Source organism: Sciurus vulgaris, assembly GCF_902686455.1.
Source record: "Sciurus vulgaris genome assembly, chromosome: 10".
Taxonomy (NCBI): Eukaryota; Metazoa; Chordata; class Mammalia; order Rodentia; family Sciuridae; genus Sciurus; species Sciurus vulgaris.
In genome coordinates, this window is record NC_136470.1 from 63,480,908 (window position 1) to 63,494,017 (window position 13,110).

General features: G+C 42.2%; 1 protein-coding gene across 4 annotated transcripts in view; it reads left to right on the forward strand.

The window, feature by feature from the left end:
* Nucleotides 1-11,157: 11,157 nt before the first annotated feature.
* Nucleotides 11,158-13,110, forward strand: part of BOC (BOC cell adhesion associated, oncogene regulated) — a 74,909-nt gene continuing 72,956 nt past the window's right edge. For all 4 annotated transcript variants that reach the window (XM_079155384.1, XM_079155387.1, XM_079155385.1 and 1 more), the window contains exon 1: nucleotides 11,158-11,604. The gene's annotated coding sequence lies outside the window, so the exon portion shown is untranslated. The remainder of the gene's footprint in view (nucleotides 11,605-13,110) is intronic.

Here is a 13,110-nt window from a genome sequence, read left to right on the forward strand (position 1 = left end):
TAGTTTTATGGATTTTGACAAAGGTGTGATATTAATTTATTCATTTATTTAATCATTTGTCTTATTTTATTTTGTTTATTTTATTTTTTATTTTGAGACAGGGTCTCACCAAGTTGCTTAGGGTCTTGCTAAGTTGCTGAGGCTGGCCTCCAACTTGCAATCCTCCTGACTTTGTCTCCCAAGTTGCTGGGAGTACAGGCATGCGCCACCATGCCCAGCTGTGATATGAAATTTTAAGTTGTTTTCTGTGTCTGTAACACTGGAAATTTTTTCTTATTGTGTATCCTTAGACATTTTTGTTTACTTTTCAAAGCTTTGCAACCTGTCCACTCCTGTGGGAGAAAGGTGTCAGCCTCTCCACATGGGATGATTCATCTCCACATGGAAGGTGTCAAGTCTCAAATGAAGAGGCTCCCAAATAGGGAGCCTGTTGTGTCTATACAAGCCACCACTGGAATCTGGTCAAAACATTATTTTCCATTACCTAAGCAACTTGTGCCTGCATAATCAATTAGATTGGCTGTGCTCCCAATCTGTAAGGACTCTTAAAACACCAGGCTGCTCCTGAGGGAGGATGTGTGGGAATGCAGCTGGGAGAAAAGAATTATTACAGACTGGCAGCTGATCTTCCTCCCTCCCTCTCTCCTTTCCTTCCTTTCTTCAGCAAACATCTGCACATTGTTCATCCTGTTCCCGAAGTTGTATGAGGCATTAGGACTGAAATGGTGATTAAGGCCACCATAGGCTTCATAAGTTTCATATGAAGTAGGAAAAACTGAAGATAGGTCACGTGTGACTGCATTCCCTCCAGTGAGAAATATGGCAGCCTGAAATAATTACTGAACAGTTCAGTAAGTGCTTTGAAAAGAATAAGAATAAACACCAGGTGATAAGACTCCTCCGATAATAGGCTCCTACCCGGAGCTGGAGGGAGGGTGTGCTGGGCAAGGAAGGACTAGCAAGCTGAGTTTTGCAGGCAAGTAGGAGTTATGTTTTTTTGTTGTTATGATTTTGTTTTGCATGATGGGGATTAAACCCAGGGCTTCGTGCATGGTAGGTAAGTGCTCTGTCACTGAGCTTCACCACTGACTGGGCTGTACAAATACAATAAGCTACAGATTACTTTTTCTTGTCATAGAAAAAGAACACAACTTAAATTCTCCATTTTAACTGTTTTTAGGTGTACAGTAGTGTTAAGATATGCAATAGAATTCCAGAATTTTTCCATCTTGCAACACCAAAACTCTATGCCTACCAAACACTAATTCCCCCACACCCTTCCACCTCATCCTTAGTAATCACTTCTACTTTCTGTTTCTTTGATTTTGACTCCTTTAGATACTTCATGTGAGTGGAATCATGCAGTATCTGTCCTTTCATGAGTGGCTTATTTTACTTAGCACAAAGTTCTCAAGATTCATTTATATTGTAGCACTTGACAGGATTTCCTTCTTTTTAAAAGTTGCATAACATTACATCGTATGTCTAAGCCACATTTTCTTTATTCATATATCTGTCAATGGACATGTGGGCTGTTTCTACCTCTTGTCTATTGCAAATGGTGCTTCAATAAACATAGAAACGTAGGTATCCATCTCTTTGAGATCCTGATGTCAATTCTTTTGTATATATGTCTATGTTATAGTTTGGATCTGGAATGTCCCCCCAAAGGTTCATGTATTGAAGGCTTAGGTCCCCAGATGGTGGCACTATTGGGAGGTGGTGGAAACTTGCAGGAGTAGGGCTTAGTTTTAGGAAGTGGTCTTTGAGGGCATAGCTTTGAAGGGTATGTTTTGTCCTAGTTCTTCTCTTCTCTCTCTGTTTCCCAGATGCCATCAGGAGAGCAGCTGTGCTCTGCCATGCTCTCAGCCATAATGTTCTGTATCACTATAGGCCCAGAAACAAGAGCTGAGACCATGGACTGAAACCTCTAAAACCAGGAACCAAAATGGATTTGTTGGCAAATCACACAAAAGGGTGGGTGGAAGTGTTCTAAGTCATTATGTGACTGACCACAACCTGGAAACAGGCTCTAGGTCTCATAATAATCTGTTTTTAACTTATTGAGGGACCATTTTCTCTAATGGCCATACCATTTTACAGTCTCACCAACAGTGTGCAAAGGTGCTAACTTCTCCATGAAGGAACAACAGTTTAATAAGGCTGCAACCATTTCTCCCCTGCCATCTCGCTGCCACCATTACTCTGCCCCCCTACACCATTTTACAACCTAGATAGTTAGCGCGCGAACTTCCTTGTCAGTCATTGGTCCAGATTGTTAGCCGGCGAACTTAAACTACTTAAGAATAGCTCCCCTGTCATTTTCTCTCTCTCTCTCTCTCTCTCTCTCTCTCTCTCTCTCTCTCTCTCTCACTCACCCTTCAGGGCAGACACTCTGCTCTTCTACTTAATAAAATCTCTTGTGTGACTTCCCATATCTGGAGTAGTTTTCTGGGTGCTTTCACTCCAAATCCTTGATAACACTAGTTATGTTGTGGTAGATTTTTTTTATTTTTGTTTTTGGTACTGGGGATTGACCAGGGGTGCTTAACCACTGAGCAACATCCCCAGTCCTTTTTATTTTTTATTTTTGAGACACGGTCTTGCCAAGTTGCTTAAGGCCTCACTAAGCTGCTGAGGTTGGCTTTGAACTTGCAATCCTCCTGCTTCAGCCTGTTGAGCTGCAGGGATTACAGGCCTGTGCCACCCACCATGCCCAGCTTGTGATTTTTTTGATAGTGATCATCTTGCTGGGTACAAGGTAATATCTCATTATGTTTTTTTAAAATCTTTTTATAGCTTTATTTTATTTTTAAATTTTTGTGTGGTGCTAAGGATTGAACCCAGTTCCTCACAAGTACAAGGTAAGCACTCTACCACTGAGCCACAGTCCTAGCCCCTTATTGTGATTTTGATTTGCATTTTCCTAATGATTAAAAGATGTTGGACATCTTTTCATGTGTTTGTTGATCATTTATATACGTGTTCATTGGGAAATGCCTATTTAAATCCTTTGGAGCAGGTACTAGGGTTTGAATCCCTGAGTATATCCCTAGTCCTTTTTTTTAAAATTTTGAGACAACATCTTTAATTGGGGTGGGTGGTCACCAGGGATTGAACTCAGGGGTACTCAACCACTGAGCCACATATCCAGCCCTGTTTTGTATTTTATTTAGAGACAGGGTCTCACTGAGTTGCTTGGCACCTCGCTATTGCTGAGGCTGGCTTTGACTTGCCATCCTTCTAGCCACTGGTATTACAGGTATGCGCCACCATGACCAGCTTGAGACAGCATCTTACTAAGTTGCCAAGACTGGCCTTGAACTTGTGATCATCCTGACTCAGCCTCCCAAGTCACTGGTATTACAGGTGTGTGCCACCAAGCCCACATCCATCTTCTAGTCAAGTTATTTGTAGGGTTTTTGTTGTTGAGTTATAGAAGTTCCTTATGTATTCTTGATATTAATCCCATATCGGTATATGATTTTCAGTTATTTTCTGTAAGCTACCTTTTCAATCTGTTGATTGTTTCCTTTGACTCAACAGAGGATTCTAAGTTTGATGTAGCCCTACTTGTCTATTTCTTATTTTGTTGTCTGTACTTTGGATGTCGTATCCAGAAATCATTGCTAGTTCTAACATCCTGAAGCTTTTTCCTCTATGGCTTCTTCTAGGAGTTTAATAGCTTTAGTTCTTATCTTCAGGTCTTTAATCATTTTCATGTAATTTTTGTATATGGTGTAAGGTTTGGGTTCAACTTTGTTCTTTGACATGTGGATATTCAGTTTTCTCATCACCATTTGTCAAAAAATTCTTTCTCCATTGTCTAGTCTTAACATCCTTGTCAAAAACCATGTGTACAAGGCTTTATTTCTGGGCTCTCCTCTGCTCCATTCTCCTGATCTGCCTATCATGCCACTAATACCATTGTAATTACTATTGCTTTGTAGTGTGCTTTGAAACCTGGGTGTGAGAGGCCTCCAACTTAGTTCTTTCTTGACATTCTTTATAGCTATTCAGGAGTCCTTGAGAATCCATATGACTTTTAAAATATTTTTTTTGCTACATCTATTAAAAAATATTTTTGGGATTTTGATATTAGAATGTGGTGAATCTATAAATTGCTTTGGATCCACAAACCATTTTTTAAATATGCAACTACTCACAAATGAGCATGCATGTAAATCTGGCAGAATCTGAATAAAGTTGATATCTCAATGTCAATTAATTAAGATATACTATAGTTAGAGTAAATGTCATGCTGTAGTTAGAGGAGAGCAAGATGAAGGGTATACATGATCTCCCTATTATTATTTCACATAAATTATGTGTTAATTATCTCAAAATAAAAAGTAAAACAATTCAGCTAAAATCCAGTCACATGCTATCATCTCAAACATACTATTAACTCTAAATGCAAAATACTATATAATAGTCATATTTAAGACAAACCAGTCTTAACTTGCTTTTAGGCGAGAACACGGTTTTTGGTTTTAAAACTATGATTCTACCTTAGGTCCAAGTTTTGGGGATGCTTTCAATATTCCGGACCACAGAGATCCAACAGGCTTCAACTTCTGTAACAAGGATAGTTGTTTTTATTAATTTTTTTGTTTGTTTGCTTATTCATTTGATATATTTTTGTATAGGGAACCCACTATGTGCCAGGTATTGCTCTGAACACTGGGGGTGCAAATAAGAAATGAACAGGGATTGAGGATAGTCCAGTCAAGTAAAAAGACCCACAGTTTTCTTTACTATTACAATTTTACTGCTCATGACAGATTCAAGGTAAAAGCAAGAAGAGAGTTTCATCGGAGGATAGTTGGAGTTGGGGAGCTGGGGAAGGAGGCTCAGGTAAGTCTTCTCAGGGAGTTAACATTAGAGGGAAGGTTTGGGAGTAAATTAGGTGAGTAATAAAGAGGAAAAGGGGGTTAGGACAAAAATGGGTAGACTGGGAAGCATAAGAAAGTGTGTGCTTTGAGAAAGGGCCTGGAGATGCTGGAGCAAAAGATGCAGGCAGGTGAGCCACGCAGGAGCCAGCCTGGAGGGTTGAGCTGGACCAGATCAAGGAGCACTTGTGCCCCTTATATCAAGGGAACTGGAGGACCATCAAAGAAGGGCAGGGACATGACTGTTCCCATCGTCATCTCTCCTAGATAAATAAGGACAAAGTTTATGGAGTTTTTTTTTTTTTCTCCCTAAAAAGAATTAGGAATCAGTGAACCATGTGATTAGTTTTCTTAACCCTTCCTTATTCCAGGCAGAGGTTCATAAGCAAATGCTTTCTTAAATTGGGCCCACCAAGTCTCAATTCCATCTCCTAGTTGATGAATTTGACCAGTAATAGACAAAGAAGACAGACCTGTACTCTCAATAGGAGTAAAATTGGTGGGAGGGAGGATTCTACAACCCGGGGCCCAACATCTTCCTCTCAAATTCCCTTCCTCCCTCATAGTTTTGTCAGAAGGTCCACAGAGATCTTCCAACCACCGTCCAGAGACACTGATCAGCCTTCCCTCTATGACCAGAGAGTGGCATAGCTTGAGTCTCCTTGTTAATTTTGACTATGGGTGCAGGGCTGAAAAGCAGGGTAGAGTGGAGTAGGTTAGAGCACAGTTGACTTTCTATTGCTATGACCCAGATGCCTAATGAATCCCTAGTAACTTACGAAGAAGAAAGAAAATAATATGTTTGGAGCAAAATGAGCCAGCATACTATTTGTCTCTCAGCTTGCAACTGTAGCTTTGGCATTAGATTCTGCTCTGTTCAGTTCCCTGGAACATCGATTTCCCTTGGTGGAAGCGTCCCTTGCTAAAAACCCTTATAAGATGTGTGAGAAACTTCTTCCCTCTTAAATGGCTGACTGAACAAATTTAACGGAGGTTGTTACCCACTGAGTTTGGTATCAAAGCTCTGAGGTCCAATTCTCTTTGAGTTTTTGCTTTCATCTGGAATCCCTCGCCCCTGCCTTCTTTGCTGTAGTTGCCACACAATATCAAACAGCTGGAGTCTGGGCAGCTCCAGAATCCGTTTCTGAGCCTAACACATGAGGCAGGCAGGGGGAGAACAGATGGAGGGAGTTGTGGAAGGTGGGGGTGTCATGTGCCACTAAATGGGGACTTCACTTGCTTCAGAGATTCTGGTATCTTGAAAAAGTGGTCTCAAGTGGAATTCATTGTTAACAGATTTTATTTGTCTGGGGCTTAAGGACTCTGTAAAATAAAGCATACAGAATGGGACACAGAAATGACTTTGGACTCCCCTGTTTTCCATTTCTGTATCTCTGATTCAAACTTGTACTAATATAACTCTCTTAACTGAATGCGTATTAAGGGTTTGAATATATGTATATATATTTATATGAATATATATATGACTATATGTGTATATGTGAATATATACGTATGTATATTCATATGAATATACATATATTCAAACTCTTGATAAGCATTCAGTGAAGAGAGTTACATTAGTACAAGTCTGAGATATACAGAAATGGAAAACAGGGGAGTCCAAAGTCACATATATATATATGTGTATGTGTATGTGTATATATATATATATATATATATATATATATACATGGCCCAGCGTGGGAACTGACCAGTCCGAACAACCACTAGCTACACTAATAGCTGGTATGGTTGGTTGTACCAGATAATCCATTTACAGTCATACACTGAGAGAGATACTTCATATATACTATCTCTAATTTTCGTAGATGAAGAAACTGGGTTCAAGAGGTTAATAATCCATCCAAGTTTGCACAGGATTCAAACCCAGATTGGTCTTGATTTGGTATCTTCTTCTGGTTGCTTGTCACCTTCCCTCTTGGTACATTTGTCCATCGGCAGCCTTGTGGAGATCTGGAGACTAATCTTTCAAGATCAACAGAGCACATAACTGATAGAAACCAGAGTTAGAAACCCTGGGCTAGAGAATTCAGTTCCAGCCAGTTCAACTTGTGTGAGGAATAGATGGCATTGTGCCAGGCTCACCTGTAATTCTGCCTGAACCCTGCAATTTAAGCTTTAATTATATCCTTTCTCACATTGGTTACTAATTGTTGCATTGGTCAATCTCATACTTTCACTCAGTCAACAAATATTTTAGAACTACTGGCATAGTCTTTGTCCAGTAGCCCTTTTGGATCTCAGCATGGAGAAGTAGGCCAACTCACACAACCAGTTAATGACCTCCTAAAGAGCAAATGAAGGCTGATTTTACTAATTCTAAATTAATGAATTAAGTTATACATTTATTTCAAAAATGAATTGATAAATTACCTTAATAAGAAAAAACTTTTTACAGTCAACAAAATTTTAAGGGAGGATGTTGAGTTCATGAATATTTTATTTCTAGTACATCTTATCAAGACAAAAATCTTTACTCAAACATTAGCCTTGAGAAGGAATGTATACAAAAGCCAATTTACTAATTACTGTTAGTACTGTGAATTTTTGTATCTAGCCTTTAATCTTAAGTCATACATCAGAACTCTATTCTCTTACGGTATATGATCCTTAGACTCTTATATTAGTTACAATTAGTAAGTTACCTTAGCTCTTTGACTACACTTGGATGCTCCTTTAAAAAAAAAAAAAAAAAAGACTCCTTGGAAAACCCACAAAAGATTTCTTAATGGCTTGCCAAAATTTAGGGATCTTCTAAAACGTGCCTTGCTCATTCTAAGGCATAGCCTATAACTCATGAAAATATTTATGAGAAAATAGTGTGTTGCACTGCTTGGAATTAGTATCATCACTTAGTTGTCAGGGATCTTAAGCAAATTACATAATTTTCCTTATCTATAAAATGGAGATAATTGAATCTACATCAAGGGTTCTTGTAGGAATTCAAACCTAAATGTACATACAGAATCCAGTGAAGAGGCTGGAAGAGTAAAGTGCTCAAACATCTTAGCTTATTTCTCAAAGGGTTGCTGGAAATGTTAAATAATATCATAAATATAACTGAGTTCACATAGTAAGCACCTATTGTGCCACTCTTCCCACTTGAGTATTATCTTCACTATAATGAATATCTGGCAGTTGTTTTCTTGAACTGGTAAGTGCAATCATACAAACTGGATAATTCAATCCAGTCTCCACTTGGTTCCTTGTGTTTTATGACCTCATTGTTGCTTTTAAAAGAATTCAAGAGATGAAAATGTCCGTTGGAACCACTGGGGGAGAGTTTTGTAATAGCAACCAAAAGCCTTTAAAATGTTATATCCTATTCATTGATCTGAAGCTCTGACTCACAGGAATTCACCCTTAGGAAATAATAAAGATTTATGATAAGATGTTTAGCTGACTGCAATGTAGGATAATAATAAAAATAAAAACAATCCAAATATATGACAATAGAAGAATGATGGAATAAAAACAATCTCTTTGATGAAATAGTACACAACTGTTACAGTCTAACTTTGAAGAATATTTGGTGACAGAGAAAATAATCACATTAGAATCTAACAAGGGACAGACCTTTAGATTTTAGAATGATTTTTTTTTCTTTTTTTTGGGCGGGGGGCGGGGGGGATCAGGAATTGAACTCAGAGACACTCCACCACTGAGCCACATCCCCAACCCTACTTTTGTATTTATTTAGAGACAGGGTCTCACTGAGTTGCTTAGCGCCTCACCATTGCTGAAGCTGGCTTTGAACTTGAGATCCTCCTGTCTCAGCCTCCTGAGCCACTAGGATTACTGGTGTGTTACACTGAGCCCAGCTAGATTTTTAAAAAGCAACCTATGTGTACAATGAACCTAAGTTTGCAAAATATGAAAGTGCCAGTTAATTATAATTAAAATTATAATTATAATTATAACTGGCTTCTACCTCAATTACCAAAAGTACAAGAGAAGAACATAGTACAAATATGAATAAGCACGTCCCATTTGTGATGTCCGTAAGTGTCTTCCAATTCCGATTCTATTAGAATCGTTCACTCAGTGTAGAAAAATTATGTATTTGTATCCAGGAGAAACAAAAACAAGAAAAATGTTTAGAAAAAGGCACTCTACTGTGTTCATAGCACAACCCCTGAGTAATAGGCCTAATGTGATTTCCCTCTTTTTGTATGTTTTTCTTTATTCTTCACTGCACAAAATTTGTAATTGGGAAAATGGATTTATATTAAAACATAGAGAAAAATCAATTCCCTATGCCACTTTTTCTGCAACCTTGGTAATTTTCTCAGCACTCTGTCTAAACCATCCTGATGGCAGGTAACCACAGTGATCAGCCTGGCTGAGGAAGATACAAGGTCATTCTCCTGACTAAATAGTGTTGACAAAGACTGAAGCTTTGATTCAGAACCCAGGGCAGTGGGAACCCAAGGACTGGAGAGTCCTAGGAGAAAGGGATAGTATATATGGGAAAACAAAAGAATCAATTTGAGAACTTCATACATCTTGTTCTCATTGGAATCTCACCATAGCCAGTGTGAGTCGTACTTGGAAACCATCTTTGAAAAACAAAGCTGGATACCCTCCTTGTGGGTCAGAGGAGAGGTGGTTTCACTATAGTGGTAGATTAGCTAACCCCATTCCTTAGGGAAATTAAGAGTTATGTACCCAGGGTGGTCCCCAGACTTCTTAGTCCTGAATTGTACCTCAGAAGGAGAACAATGAGAAGGTGGAAGCTAACATTGCCATTGAATAGGGAGAAAAATGAGTCTTTAAGAATCGTCTGGGAGAGTTCTGAAGATTAAAAGAGAAAGTGGGGGGAGTGGGGAGGGAATTACGAACTTTTTTACCTTATTAAAAATGGGTGCACTTGATCCATTTTGCCACAGGGACATGACTAAGAATCCAGCCACACAGAACTGAAAGTACCAAATAAATCAATAGAAAAATGGACTCCTGCCTAACTGAAATGCAGGAGAAAAAAACAGTGCAAAATATGGAATACAACACATTATAGTTGCCTTTTATGGTTCGAATTCAAACAGAATCAAATAATCAGTATAAAATATGTATTTTTACTGATGAAAATCAAAACAATGGTAAATAAACCCATGATCCAGAAAGGTTAAGTGATTTTCCTAGTCACATCTTGGCTTCCTGAATCCCAGTGCTGCTATTCCTGCCACAGAGGAGAGGCAGCAACTCCTTCACCTTGGCACTGCACTCTGGGTTGCTTTGAACAAATGGCTTAACTCCTCTGGATCTTGGTTTGCTTAGTGGCAATCTGGGGGTGTTGGGGTAATGATTCCTCACCATCTATGAAAGAGCTTCCTCTTTAAATAAGGACACCAAACTTGCCATCAACTCAGCATTTGTTTGACTTCTGAATAATCTGGAAGAGTGGCTTTTAAAATGTGACCATGGACCAACAGCATCAGCATCACCTGAGAATTTTTTAGAAAGGTAAATTCTTGCCTAGACCTACTAAATCAGAAACTGGAGGAAGGGCCCAGCAGTCTGCATTGTAAAAAAACGTTCTAAAGAGTTCTGTACAGCCCAAGTTTGAGAACTTTTGCTGTTTTCTGCCCAATACACACACAGAGGCGACAAACTTCTCTCGGTGGCTTCTAACCAGCCCCCACCCCTTGTCTTGGCTCTACATCCCGGGATGATGAATGGAGGTCAGGGAGCTGTCAACTGGGGACGGCAACAAACCCTCCAGCCCACCAAGTGGGTTGGGGAGACCGCCTTGGGGCTTCCCTTATCATTTTTTCAACTGCCCCTGACCCACTTTTTTGAGGGGTGGGGAGCTAGCCCGTTTAATAATAAGTTTGCTTTTACTGGTTTATTCAATAGTTTTGCAGAATGAAGGAGGCAATTGAGAAGTGGTTGCCAGAAATGGGCTGGGGAAGAGACAGGGCTACAGGAGGGAAGGTTAGTTTCCAAAGAGGAAGGGTCTGAGGTGAAGCTAAAGAGGGTCGAGAGAGCCCCTGAGGCACAGGGCATTGCTTTTGGTATGGGAAAGAAAAAGAAACTGGAAGAGAGAGCAGGTCCAACGCACAAGGGAGAGTGGGTGTTGCGGGGGCTGCCCTAGAGTTTGGGGGACTGGGTGGATTTTTTTTTTTTTTTCCAGCTTCCTTTCCAAGACTTTCTTTGCTTCATTTCGCTCCTCCCCCTCCTCCCCGCCTCCTCTGCTCCCCCATCCCCTCCTCCCGCGGTAATGGGAGGCTCCTAGGCAGGAGAAGCAAAAGAAGGAATTGTTTGCGAGTTCAGTCATCCAAAAAAGCTTCTTCCATATGGAGGGATCGGGTGCGCTGGGCGCGGCGTCCCCTGCCTGGTCCTCCTGCTGCTGCCGCCTCCGCGGCGGCCCCCGCTTCCTGCCGCAGAGACCCTGAGCCTCGGCTCGCCGGTGTCAGCCGCAGTGCACGCACCGCACAGACAGACGGACACACACACACGGCGCACACACCCTCAGCCACACGCGCCTCTCTCCCCGGCCTGCAGCTTCTCGGTCCGGGGCTCCTTTGTTGCTCCGGCTGCGGCCGCTGTCCTGTGTTGTGTGTCCCCGGTGTCACCGTGCGTGTTGTGTATCTGTGCAGCGCGGTGCTGTGTGGCGGTCTCCGCGCCCACCACGCTGACACCGGGGCCTCGGCTGGCTCACCCTTCCCAGGCGCGGGCTGCACCAGAGGTGAGTCACGTCTCTGAAGTTTGTTTTCTTTTCATAAAAAGTTGTGTTTGTTTGTTGGTTTGGGGAGTGGAGGGGGCGGGAGGCTGGCTGCCGCGGGCCCGCCGACGCCGAGCAAGCGCTGGCGAGTGGCAGCGGTGGACTCGCGGCAGCGGAGCCGGGTCTGAGCGCTCGGCCGCCGGCGGGGCGCGCCGGGCGCAGGACCCACAAGCTGGGCCAGGAGGGCAGCCCGGCCCTGGACGCCGCGCCTGGTTCCCAGGTCGGTGCTTCAGGTTCCCTGGCCGGGTCATGGTTCCCTGGCTGGGTCATGGTTCCCGGAAGCTTCTCGGGTAAAAGGAGGGCCCGACAGCCTCCTAAACTTGCCCGAAGGCTGACACCAGCGTCCGGGTTCCCCGAGCCAGGCCAGGGGAGAAACCCACACGGTGTCGGCAGATGCACAGAACCACTCAGCGCGCACTTGGACTCCGGGGCGAGGTTATCACCGCTGACGTTTTAAAAGGAAAATACTAAAATGAGGGACTGAGCGAACCAGGAGCTAAACAAACCTCAGAAAAGATCCCGTAGCAGGAGAGGTAGAAGGAGTGAGGCTGAAGTGGTGTCCAGAGGTGTCTGAGAGGCTGAGGCATCTGTAAGAGAGAGAGTGTGTGAGTGTGTGAGTGTGAGTGTGTGTGTGTGCGTGAGCGTGTGTTCGCGCCCGCAGCATTCTCCTGAGGTTGTACTCTTCGGGTTTTTGTTTATGTAACTGTGAGAAGGTGGGGGCGTGAATCTCTGGGACAAGTGGAAAAGGGCTACCAGGAGGGCCAGGAGCCCAGGAAGAATTTTCTGCTGGATTCGTAAAGGCCCTGCTTGACTTTCAGATGCTCAGTTTAGTTTGCTTTTCCAGGCGATGGGACTTTGAGAGGTGCAAGACAGGCAGACCTGGAAGGATTTCAGGAGCCTTAGAGATGGTTTTGTTTAGTTGTGTTTTGGGGTGGCAGAAGCAGAGTCCCTTGAAACACGAGTTGTGTTCCTCCAGAGATGTGGCAGTTAGAGCTAAGAATACCCAAACCACACACCAGCAATCCCAAACAGGCACTTTCTGGGTGTGGTGGGGTGTTCTGCCGCTTTCACCCCCCATCTCTTCCCTGCAAACTCAAATGGGTTCACATAAGTTTCTGACCCAGAGTTACCTCTTTGAGCTGACTGACTGAAAAATATATCTTGGTTGTAGTCCCTTGTCCCACCTCCAAATGCCTTGTACCCAGCCCACATTTGGCACCTAGCTCTTTTTGCCCAGAACTCTGCAAGCGTAGTTCATTAAATGAACATAGTTTTTAAAATTCCTGAATGTGTAAACATTTCTAATTTATGCCACTACTGGGTTCTAAACAGGCAGCTCCACACTCTGATGGTTTTTTCATCACTTTGGTTACAGCTAATAAATCAATCTCCATTTTCTCAAGGCCAACCCGGAAAATACTAATACACAGTCTTGTTGGACACAGGTGGGGGTGGGGATGCCCATACATC